Genomic DNA, 12089 nt, shown 5'->3' on the forward strand with positions numbered 1-12089 from the left:
TGGTATCGTTGGACTCGGCAAGGATTCAGGAGACGAAAAAACGTACTCCCATGAAAATAAGTCGACCACACCCAAAGTTATAAGCGTTTTTTTTAAAAACAATTCTCCACTAGGTGGCGCTGTTTCAAAACTTGTCAGGCTCCTTCAGGGCATCTGATGACCCATACCGAGTTTCATAACAATCCGTTCATGAGTTCATAAAATACAGCATTTTAGCTCATTATTCAAAATGGCCGACAGACAAAATGGCCGATATGGAGACACCTATATGATTTTTGGACAAACGGTTCAGAAGTTATAAGCAAAAATAGCTATTTTTCGGATCTCCGGACCAGTAGGTGGCGCTGTGCCGAAACACTGCATGTTGCCTCAGGTCATGCTTGTGATGACGTACCAAGTTTGGTTTGAATACGATAAAGCGTTGTGGAGATATAGCCTTAAGTGTGTTTTCGCAAGCGCTACGTAAAATTTGTTTGCGCGTTTATCGAAAACGATTTGACGAATCAACTTGAATTCCACAACTTTTTGTCAGCATGGTTTGAAGATGATCTGGTTCAAATTTCATAAAAAATCAGTCGAACTGTCTAGGACGAGTTTGCCAAAGTATGTTTTTTTAGAAAATTAAAAATGTCGGGGAAATTTGTTTCTCTATCCCTTATGGTTCAAAAGTTATTAGCATAAACATGAGTGCAACTTTGGACAGGTGGTGGCGCTAGAGGGATTGAGTTAGAGACACCAAAATTGGTATGGTTAATGTTGGGCCAGTCCTCTATCTGTGTGCCAAATTTCATAACTTTCCCGCAAACGGTTCTATGGGCTGCCATAGACACCCTTGGCAGAATAATAATAAGAAATCTAACGGTTTCAATACCTTTGGTGCTTGGCCGCTAATAATAATGTGTTGTTTGGCTATTAATTGACATATTTAGTTTCGTCTCGTCTGACGAAATTAACACTAGTTTAACCACAGCTGTCGTCGTTATTTTCTGGAACCCAAAAACACAACAAGATGACATTTTGAGCTGCGACTCTGTGCTGGTTTGTATTGGCCACCTCCAGTACCAACACAATAAACACACTCAGTAAAATATCCTCTCATTAGGCAGATCAGTGTGTTAATGTTCCAGTAGCTTGACTCTAAGATAACAGCATATGTAAGGCTTTGAGTGCCGCTCTTATGGGACGCGACATTTCATTGATTCTGAATGATTTTCACGGCAGATGCGAGGAGGTTTACTTACTTAGATCTCCAATAAAGTGATTATTCATACAGAATTATAATGATCTTTTCTCTTGTTCTGATGTAACGAAGGACATCAAAGAGCCAATCAGATAAAATATATACGTTTTTTATAGATTGAGTTTCAGTTAGGAGCCAGTGTTGATTATCAATGATTGTTTTTATTCTGAATGGTTTTGTTGTTCAGTTTTTGTTAATTGCACAAAGTTACAATATTGATTTCACTTTGGCGAGACATGTCTAAACTGCAGCGCTAACATTTTCAGTGAAAAATATAGTGTCAGGCGAATTTGGACATTGAACACAATTGCAAATGATAGAGGTCAGTCAACAAGAGCAGGCTGAAATTACTGCAGACGCAAACAAGAAATCAATCAGCGAGAGCAGCAAAAGGAGACAAAGCGTGTGTTTAATGAGCCAAGAAACTTATGCTCTCTTAGTTTACAGCTGTACGACCCGAAACATGGATGAACCTTCTGAACTGTTATGGGCTGGTCAGCTAGTTTCTGCGAACAGGAAAACAAAACAAGCGTGTAAAACCCAGAGGTCATTAGGAAGAAAAAGCTGTGCTGTCTCTGCCAGTGTTCAGAAAGTGCAGCCGCTCTTAACAATAAAGTCATTTAGAAATAAAACTATTCTCTCCGAACTGCAACATCTCTCATTGACGGCGCCACAGATGCGTGTTTATTTATTAAAGAAGACCTATTATGCCCTTTTACAAAGTCTTGATGTTTATGTGCACAAAGCACAAAGACCCGCCCCTTACCTTAACCACCAGTTTCAACACACTACTAACTAACTCAACCAGGCCCCGCCCCTTACCTTAACCACCAGTTTCAACACACTACTAACTAACTCAACCACGCCCGCCCCTTACCATAACCACCAGTTTCAACACACTACTAACTAACTCAACCAGGCCCCGCCCCTTACCTTAACCACCAGTTTCAACACACTACTAACTAACTCAACCAGGCCCCGCCCCTTACCATAACCACCAGTTTCAACACACTACTAACTAACTCAACCACGCCCGCCCCTTACCATAACCACCAGTTTCAACACACTACTAACTAACTCAACCAGGCCCCGCCCCTTACCTTAACCACCAGTTTCAACACACTACTAACTAACTCAACCAGGCCCCGCCCCTTACCATAACCACCAGTTTCAACACACTACTAACTAACTCAACCAGGCCCCGCCCCTTACCATAACCACCAGTTTCAACACACTACTAACTAACTCAACCAGACCCCGCCTCTTACCATAACCACCAGTTTCAACACACTACTAACTAACTCAACCAGGCCCCGCCCCTTACCATAACCACCAGTTTAAACACACTACTAACTAACTCAACCAGGCCCCACCCCTTACCATAACCACCAGTTTCAACACACTACTAACTAACTCAACCAGGACCCGCCCCTTACCATAACCACCAGTTTCAACACACTACTAACTAACTCAACCAGGCCCCGCCCCTTACCATAACCAGCAGTTTCAACACACTACTAACTAACTCAACCAGGCCCCGCCCCTTACCATAACCACCAGTTTCAACACACTACTAACTAACTCAACCAGGCCCCGCCCCTTACCATAACCACCAGTTTCAACACACTACTAACTAACTCAACCAGGCCCCACCCCTTACCATAACCACCGGTTTCAACACACTACTAACTAACTCAACCACGCCCGCCCCTTACCATAACCAGCAGTTTCAACACACTACTAACTAACTCAACCAGACCCCGCCCCTTACCATAACCACCAGTTTCAACACACTACTAACTAACTCAACCAGGCCCCGCCCCTTACCATAACCACCAGTTTCAACACACTACTAACTAACTCAACCAGACCCCGCCCCTTACCATAACCACCGGTTTCAACACACTACTAACTAACTCAACCACGCCCGCCCCTTACCATAACCAGCAGTTTCAACACACTACTAACTAACTCAACCAGACCCCGCCCCTTACCATAACCACCAGTTTCAACACACTACTAACTAACTCAACCAGACCCCACCCCTTACCATAACCACCAGTTTCAACACACTACTAACTAACTCAACCACGCCCGCCCCTTACCATAACCACCAGTTTCAACACACTACTAACTAACTCAACCAGACCCCGCCCCTTACCATAACCACCAGTTTCAACACACTACTAACTAACTCAACCAGACCCCACCCCTTACCATAACCACCAGTTTCAACACACTACTAACTAACTCAACCACGCCCGCCCCTTACCATAACCACCAGTTTCAACACACTACTAACTAACTCAACCACGCCCGCCCCTTACCATAACCAGCAGTTTCAACACACTACTAACTAACTCAACCACGCCCGCCCCTTACCATAACCAGCAGTTTCAACACACTACTAACTAACTCAACCACGCCCGCCCCTTACCATAACCAGCAGTTTCAACACACTACTAACTAACTCAACCAGACCCCGCCCCTTACCATAACCACCAGTTTCAACACACTACTAACTAACTCAACCAGACCCCACCCCTTACCATAACCACCAGTTTCAACACACTACTAACTAACTCAACCACGCCCGCCCCTTACCATAACCACCAGTTTCAACACACTACTAACTAACTCAACCAGACCCCGCCCCTTACCATAACCACCAGTTTCAACACACTACTAACTAACTCAACCAGACCCCACCCCTTACCATAACCACCAGTTTCAACACACTACTAACTAACTCAACCAGACCCCGCCTCTTACCATAACCACCAGTTTCAACACACTACTAACTAACTCAACCACGCCCGCCCCTTACCATAACCACCAGTTTCAACACACTACTAACTAACTCAACCAGGCCCCGCCCCTTACCATAACCACCAGTTTCAACACACTACTAACTAACTCAACCAGGCCCCACCCCTTACCATAACCACCGGTTTCAACACTCTACTAACTAACTCAACCAGACCCCGCCCCTTACCATAACCACCAGTTTCAACACACTACTAACTAACTCAACCACGCCCGCCCCTTACCATAACCACCAGTTTCAACACACTACTAACTAACTCAACCAGGCCCCGCCCCTTACCATAACCACCAGTTTCAACACACTACTAACTAACTCAACCAGACCCCGCCCCTTACCATAACCACCAGTTTCAACACACTACTAACTAACTCAACCAGACCCCACCCCTTACCATAACCACCAGTTTCAACACACTACTAACTAACTCAACCAGACCCCGCCCCTTACCATAACCACCAGTTTCAACACACTACTAACTAACTCAACCACGCCCGCCCCTTACCATAACCACCAGTTTCAACACACTACTAACTAACTCAACCAGGCCCCGCCCCTTACCATAACCACCAGTTTCAACACACTACTAACTAACTCAACCAGGCCCCACCCCTTACCATAACCACCGGTTTCAACACACTACTAACTAACTCAACCACGCCCGCCCCTTACCATAACCAGCAGTTTCAACACACTACTAACTAACTCAACCAGACCCCGCCCCTTACCATAACCACCAGTTTCAACACACTACTAACTAACTCAACCAGGCCCCGCCCCTTACCATAACCACCAGTTTCAACACACTACTAACTAACTCAACCAGACCCCGCCCCTTACCATAACCACCGGTTTCAACACACTACTAACTAACTCAACCAGACCCCACCCCTAACTAACTAACTCAACCAGCAGTTTCAACACACTACTAACTAACTCAACCAGACCCCGCCCCTTACCATAACCACCAGTTTCAACACACTACTAACTAACTCAACCAGACCCCACCCCTTACCATAACCACCAGTTTCAACACACTACTAACTAACTCAACCACGCCCGCCCCTTACCATAACCACCAGTTTCAACACACTACTAACTAACTCAACCAGACCCCGCCCCTTACCATAACCACCAGTTTCAACACACTACTAACTAACTCAACCAGACCCCACCCCTTACCATAACCACCAGTTTCAACACACTACTAACTAACTCAACCACGCCCGCCCCTTACCATAACCACCAGTTTCAACACACTACTAACTAACTCAACCACATGGGAAAGAGCAGAATAGGTGCTCTTTAAATGCAATTTGCTTCTGCATGTTTTTTTTATTTTATTTGATACGCCTTTATGAAAGTGCAAGTCGCCTGGAAGAAATCCAAAGGCTTTAATTAGACAGTACGTGCTAAAACATGAGCCGCGCTCTAATATATACATCAGCTCAGAAGTGGAGGCATTTGGACACTGCATCTTCTTTTCTTTCATTTGTTCAAGGACTTGATGCATTTTCTGGCAAACACTGAAATACCTGCCCTTAAATCTCCTCGTGGCTTCTGCTGATTCTCAGCTGTGCGGTTTTGCATGTTGTTTTTGCTCCTGTCGGTGTAACACAAGAGTCCATCAGCATCTGTAGTGGTGGAAAAACGGCACTTAAAGTCTATTTTCTGCTCTGGAAATGTCACAGCTGGGCTCATTCAGGAGCAGGCTGTCAACATGCCATTATACTCTGAGAGTTTACCATTATTTACAGTTCTCAAGGGGAACTTTTCTGTTGAAAATGTGGCTTATTTTTCAATAAGTTCACGTGGCGGAAATAAGCATTGTCAAATCTAGAATTACACCGTATGTCAAATCATACTATTGTATAAAAGTGATCCACGATGCATCCCATAATCCCACACACGATGTGTTTACTTCTCCGTTCTGCTCCTAACCAGCTCATTAATTCCCAGCATGCTCTGCGGCGGACGGGGTGCTTTAATCTCCCTGAGATGTCATTGTGTTTGTGTAACTAACAATGCTAAATCTTCATTCGCCACACATAAATAAATGAATTAAGTTGAGGAGGAGAAGTAAATTGTCTCCAGTGCTTCTAAAAAACCTCACAGAAATAACAATCACCGCTGTGAGAATAATACAGATAATTAAGATGCACAGAGTGAACAATGAGACCTTGCACAACATATAAGATATAATATATAACAACGATATAAGGGTGATCGACTGATATCAGACAGAATAATAGCGGATATGGAGATCTGCGTTTGAATGCATGAATGGGTCAAATTTATACTTCAGATGAGCAAAATCCAAACCTTTTACAGGAAAATACTATTTCAGCCATTTCTTTGTAATTAATTCTCAACTTCGGAGTGAAAACTGTTTCTACACTAATTTCTTTCAATGTAGAATTGACTTAGAAATGATTTACTAGCAATTTTAGAGTGAAAACTGTTTCTACACCAATTTATTTAAATGTAGAATTGACTTAGAAATGATTTATTACCAATTTTAGAGGGAAAACTGTTTCTACACTAATTTCTTTCAATGTAGAATTGACTTAGAAATTATTTACTGGCAATTTTAGAGTGAAAACTGTTTCTACTCTAATTTCTTTCATTGTAGAATTGACTTAGAAATGATTTATTACAAATTTTAGAGTGAAAACTGTTTCTACACCAATTTCTTTCAATGTAGAATTGACTTAGTTTTCACTCTAAAATTGATAGTAAATGATTTCTGTTTCTACACTAATTTCTTTCAATGTAGAATTGACTTAGAAATGATTTATTACCAATTTTAGAGTGAAAACTGTTTCTACACCAAATTCTTTCAATGTAGAATTGACTTAAAAATGATTTACTAACAATTTTAGACTGCAAACTGTTTCTACACTAATTTCTTTCAATGTAGAATTGACTTAGAAATGATTTACTAGTAATTTTAGAGTCAAAATTGTTTCTACATCAATTTCCTTCAATGTAGAATTGACTTAGAAATGATTTACTGGCCATTTTAGAGCGCAAATTGTTTCTACACTAATTTCTAAAATGTATAATTGACCTAGAAATTATTTACTAGCAATTTTAGAGTGAAAACTGTTTCTACACTAATTTCATTCAATGTAGAATTGACTTAGAAATGATTTACTAGTAATTTTAGAGTGAAAACTGTTTCTACACCAAATTCTTTCAATGTAGAATTGACTTAGAAATAATGTACTAGTAATTTTAGAGTGAAAACGTCTCGGTTACGTATGTAACCCTCGTTCCCTGAGGAGGGAACGGAGACGTACGTCAGTGACTGACGAATGGGGGTTTCGCCTAGAAGCCAATTACCTTCGAGGTGTTTAACAGCGCCCAATGGCGTGCCAATGCCATGGGCATGCGGAATTTGCATGCGTAACTCCGCCCTACCTCGTGGGTATATAAGGAAGTACGCTAGCAACATCGCATTATGTATCTGCTGCGGAGCCAAGATCTGAACTCCGCGTTCCAGCAGCACAGCTGGTGTGGCAGAGGAACGTACGTCTCCGTTCCCTCCTCAGGGAACGAGGGTTACATACTTTCGTTCAGTCACTCCGACGTACGTTAGTGACTAACGAATGGGGGTTCCAGTATAACCGCGCCACTCAGCTGTCGTCCAGTGCCCTGCGTAAGTGTGAGATCCCGCCACTTAAGGCCCTAGGACTCCCACTTATCACAGGATTACCACGGTACGCTGGGAAGCATATCCCAGTGAGGGAATGCCAAAGATGCCTACCGTAGGGAGGACTTAGAGAATACACATATGACCCGCTGTGAGCTGCATATGGAAGAACTCTAGGGTACCAGCCGAAGGTGGATTTTTAACCCTAGGGGTGGCAGGGGCTTGCCAAGGGAAAGACACCTGCTCAATGAGCGGCTCGCTTACGGTGGAAATACTCGTGTGGGGGTCGCCGAAGGGAACCATGCACAAGGGGCACCTGGCCGGACATGAGGGTCTGGGCTAGAGGGGCAGACTGAACTGATGTCGGCGTCGACAGTGCTGGAGGAGCTCAGGGCTCTCGGGGAGCTCACCTGAGGAAAATATCGCACGTATCCAGTCCTTGGAGTGGAGTGGCGAGCAAGCGAAGACACCTGAGCCTGGCCCATTACCGGCCACCCGTAGGGGCGAGTACATAGTCGGACACTGGCTCCACTCAGAGATTGTAGAATCTGGCGAATGTGTTGGGTGTCGCCCAGCCTGCAGCTCTGCAGATGTCTGCTAGCGAGGCGCCATGCGCTAGAGCCCAAGAGGAGGCCACACTCCGGGTGGAGTGTGCCCTCACACCAAGGGGACATGGTCGACCTTGCTGCTGGTAAGCCAAAACAATGGTGTCCACTATCCAGTGAGACAACCTCTGCTTTGAGAGAGCTCTTCCCTTCCGCTCTCCACCATAACAGACAAAGAGCTGGTCTGAGGTCCTGAAACACTGCGTCATGTCTACGTAAGCGTGGAGAGCGCGTACTGGACAGAGCAATGCCAAGGCTGGGTCTGCCTCCTCCAAAGGCAGCGCTTGCAGGTTCACTACCTGATCTCTGAAGGGAGTGGTGGGAACCTTGGGCACATATCCAGGCCGGGGTCTCAAGTTCACGTGAGAGTTAGCCGGCCCGAATACTAGGCACGCTTCGTCAACTGAAAATGCCTGCAGGTCCCCGACCCTCTTGAGAGAGGCCAATGTGGTCAGCAGAGCCGTCTTCATCGACAGGAACTTAATATCGGCCGACCGCAAAGGCTCAAGGGAGGCCTCTGCAGAGCACTTAGGACTACTGAGAGGTCCCAAGAGGGAACGAGAGGAGAGCGAGGAGGATTCAGTCTCCTCGCCCCCCTCAGGAACCTGATGATCAGGTCGTGCTGACTTACCTTTTTGTCTCCCAAGAGGTCGTGATGGGCAGATATTGCAGCCACATACACTTTCAGGGTGGAGGGAGACAGCCTTCGCTCCAGCCCCTCTTGGAGAAACTGAAGCACGGACCCGATCGGGCATTTCCAGGGGTCTTCTTGGCGGGAAGAGCACCAGGTGACGAAGAGGTTCCACTTCAACGCATAGAGGTGTCGTGTAGACTCTGCCCTAGCGGAAGTGATGGTGGCGGCCACCGTAGGTGGTAGGCCACTCAAACCTGCCGCGTCCCGTCTAGAAGCCACACGTGGAGCTTCCAGAGCGCTGGACGCGGGTGCCATAGGGTGCCCCGTCTCTGAGAGAGGAGGTCCGGTCTCAGAGGGATAGGCCAGGGAGGGGCTGTCGCAAGGAGTAGCAGTTCTGAGAACCAGGTCTGGCCGTGCCAATACGGGGTGACCAACATGACCTGCTCCTTGTCCTCCCTGATCTTGCACAGTACTCGTGCGAGAAGGCTCACTGGGGGAAACGCATATAAGCGTAGGCCCTGGGGCCAGCTGTGCGCCAGTGCATCCGTGCCGAGCGTGCCCTCGGTCAGGGAACAGTAAAGGGCTGCAGTGGGAAGAGTCGTGGGAGGCAAACAGATCTACCGAACTGTTCCCAAATCAGCTGGACCGTCTGGGGATGGAGTCTCCATTCTCCAGGAAGTGGCTGAATCCGTGAGAGCTCGTCAGCTGCACGGTTCAGGTCTCCCGGGATGTGGATAGCACGAAGGGACCTCAGGTGCTTCTGACTCCATAAAACGAGATGGCGGGCGAGTTGAGACATACGGCGGGAGCGTAGACCACCCTGGTGGTTGATGTACGCTACAGTGGCCGTGTTGTCTGACCGGACAAGTACGTGTTGACCCCTCAGCAACGCTCGGAAGCAGTGCAGGGCGAATCGTACTGCCAGCAACTCGTGGCAATTGACATGCAGAAGGCGCTGGGGTCCTGTCCAGGAGCCCGCGGCTGCTTGTCCATTGCACATGGCACCCCAGCCCGTGGAGGAGGCATCCGTTGATACAACAACATGCCTGGAAACTCGTTCTAAGGACACGCCGGTCCGTAGAAAACTGAGGTTTGACCACGGGGTGAGCGTCTGTAAGCAGGCCCGGGTTACTTGGACCCGGAGCGTGCCAGACCGCCATGCCCATCTCGGGACTCGATCGCGAAGCCAGTGCTGAAGCGGTCTCATATGTAGCAATCCGAGCGGCGTCACCGCAGCTGCAGATGCCATATGCCCCAGGAGCCTCTGAAAGTGTTTCAGTGGAACCGCACTCTTGCTCTCGATTTGACGGAGGCAAGTCAGCAGAGACTGCGCGCGCTCGTTCGTAAGCTGCGCGCACATGGCGACCGAGTCGATCTCCATACCGAGAAAAGAGATCCTCTGCACGGGGCAGAGTTTGCTCTTCTCCCAGTTGACCCGAAGGCCCAGACAGGCTAAGTGGTGGAGAACCAGATCTCTGTGTCCGCAAACCTGCTCTCGAGAGTGACCCAGTATGAGCCAGTCGTCGAGGTAGTTCAGGATGCGAACCCCGTGCTGCCGTAGGGGCGCAAGGGCTGCCTCGGCAATCTTCGTAAAGACGCGAGGGGACAGAGATAGCCCGAATGGGAGGACCGCGTACTGTATGCCCGCCCCTCGAAAGCAAACTGTAGGAACGGTCTGTGTCGAGGTAGGATGGAGACATGAAAGTAGGCGTCCTTCAGGTCGATCGCTGCAAACCAATCGCCGGGACGAACGCATTAGAAAAGGCGTTTCGCTGTCAACATCTTGAACGGAAGCCTGGGTAGGTAACGGTTCAAGATGGGTCCAGGATTGGTCTTAACCCACCGGTCTTTTTGGGTACAATGAAGTAGGGGCTGTAAAACCCGGCTGGAGGGACAGGTTCGATCGCACCCTTCGCCAGTAGGGTGGCAACCTCCGCTCGCATGACAGGGGCATTGGCCCCGACCATAGTAAAGCGGACTCCCCGAAAGCAGGGAGGAACCTGCGAGAACTGAATCGCGTAGCCGCGCCTGACTGTCTCCGCGACCCAGCGGGACAGCCCTGGAATCTGAAGCCAGGCTCCCAGGAACTGCACCAGCAGGGTCATACGGACTACAGACGTACCCGGTGTGGGGCAGCGATGCAGCGTTACCGACCCGGACAAGGGAGGCTGTTGGGCGTCCCGGTGTGGGGGTGCGGTTAACGGCTGCGTCCTGACAGAGGAGACCAGGGAAGGACGCACGTTCCACTGGGGTCTGCTCTGCCAGGAGGCTGGCGACAGAGAGGGATGCGAGTGGCGGGACCCGTGGGTGGCGCGCACTGGCATCGCCGATCTCTGTGGGCTCAGGGATGGGAGTGTTAATTCTTTCTTTGACCAAATTAGGTTACTGCTGACCCGGGGGCCAGCAGCTGAACAAAGGATTCTCCCCCGGCCCTCCACCGGGGGAAGGAGTGGTCCTGCTACCATCTCCTGAAAAGAATTTCCCATCCCTGAGCCGTCCGTCTCAGGAGCGCCGCTTGGCCTGGCGTTTAGCGGGGCGCGGGGCAGCCTGAGGGGACTTGGACGCCTTCCTACGGCTTCCTCCGCAACCCGGCCCGGGTGAAGGCTGCTGCTTGGACAGGGTGGGAGGGGCGGGAGCCTTAAGAGGGCGTCCTCGGTGGCGAGCAGGCTGAGGCGACTGTGCCGGCGGCTGAGTGGAAGCAGCAGCTGGCCGCCGGGGCAGTATATGCTTTATAGCCTCAGTCTGCTTCTGGTCGGTTGAAAACTGTTGGGCGAAGTTTTCAACCGCACCGCCGAAGAGGCCAGCCTGGGATATGGACCGGGCAATCTCCTCATGCAGCTCGGGAAAGAAAGGTATTGAGGGCGGGGACTGACGTGAGTCAGCGCGGGCTCCCAAAAACCAATCATCGAGCCGCGAGCGTTCGGGACAGGGCGGAGGGTTCCACTCTAACCCTAAACTCGCGGCTGCCCGAGACAGCATGGCTGTCAGCTCTGGGTCCGACTCGGGCAATGCTGGCGCGCCCGAAGGCGGCAGCACAGCCGAGTCATCATCCTCAGAGGACTCGAGCCCACCTTGTGATGCGGTGACCGACATCGCATCATCCTCCGGAGCGCCAAACGAAATGCGCGAGG

The sequence above is a fragment of the Gobio gobio genome (genome assembly GCF_949357685.1).
Source record: "Gobio gobio genome assembly, chromosome: 12".
Taxonomy (NCBI): Eukaryota; Metazoa; Chordata; class Actinopteri; order Cypriniformes; family Gobionidae; genus Gobio; species Gobio gobio.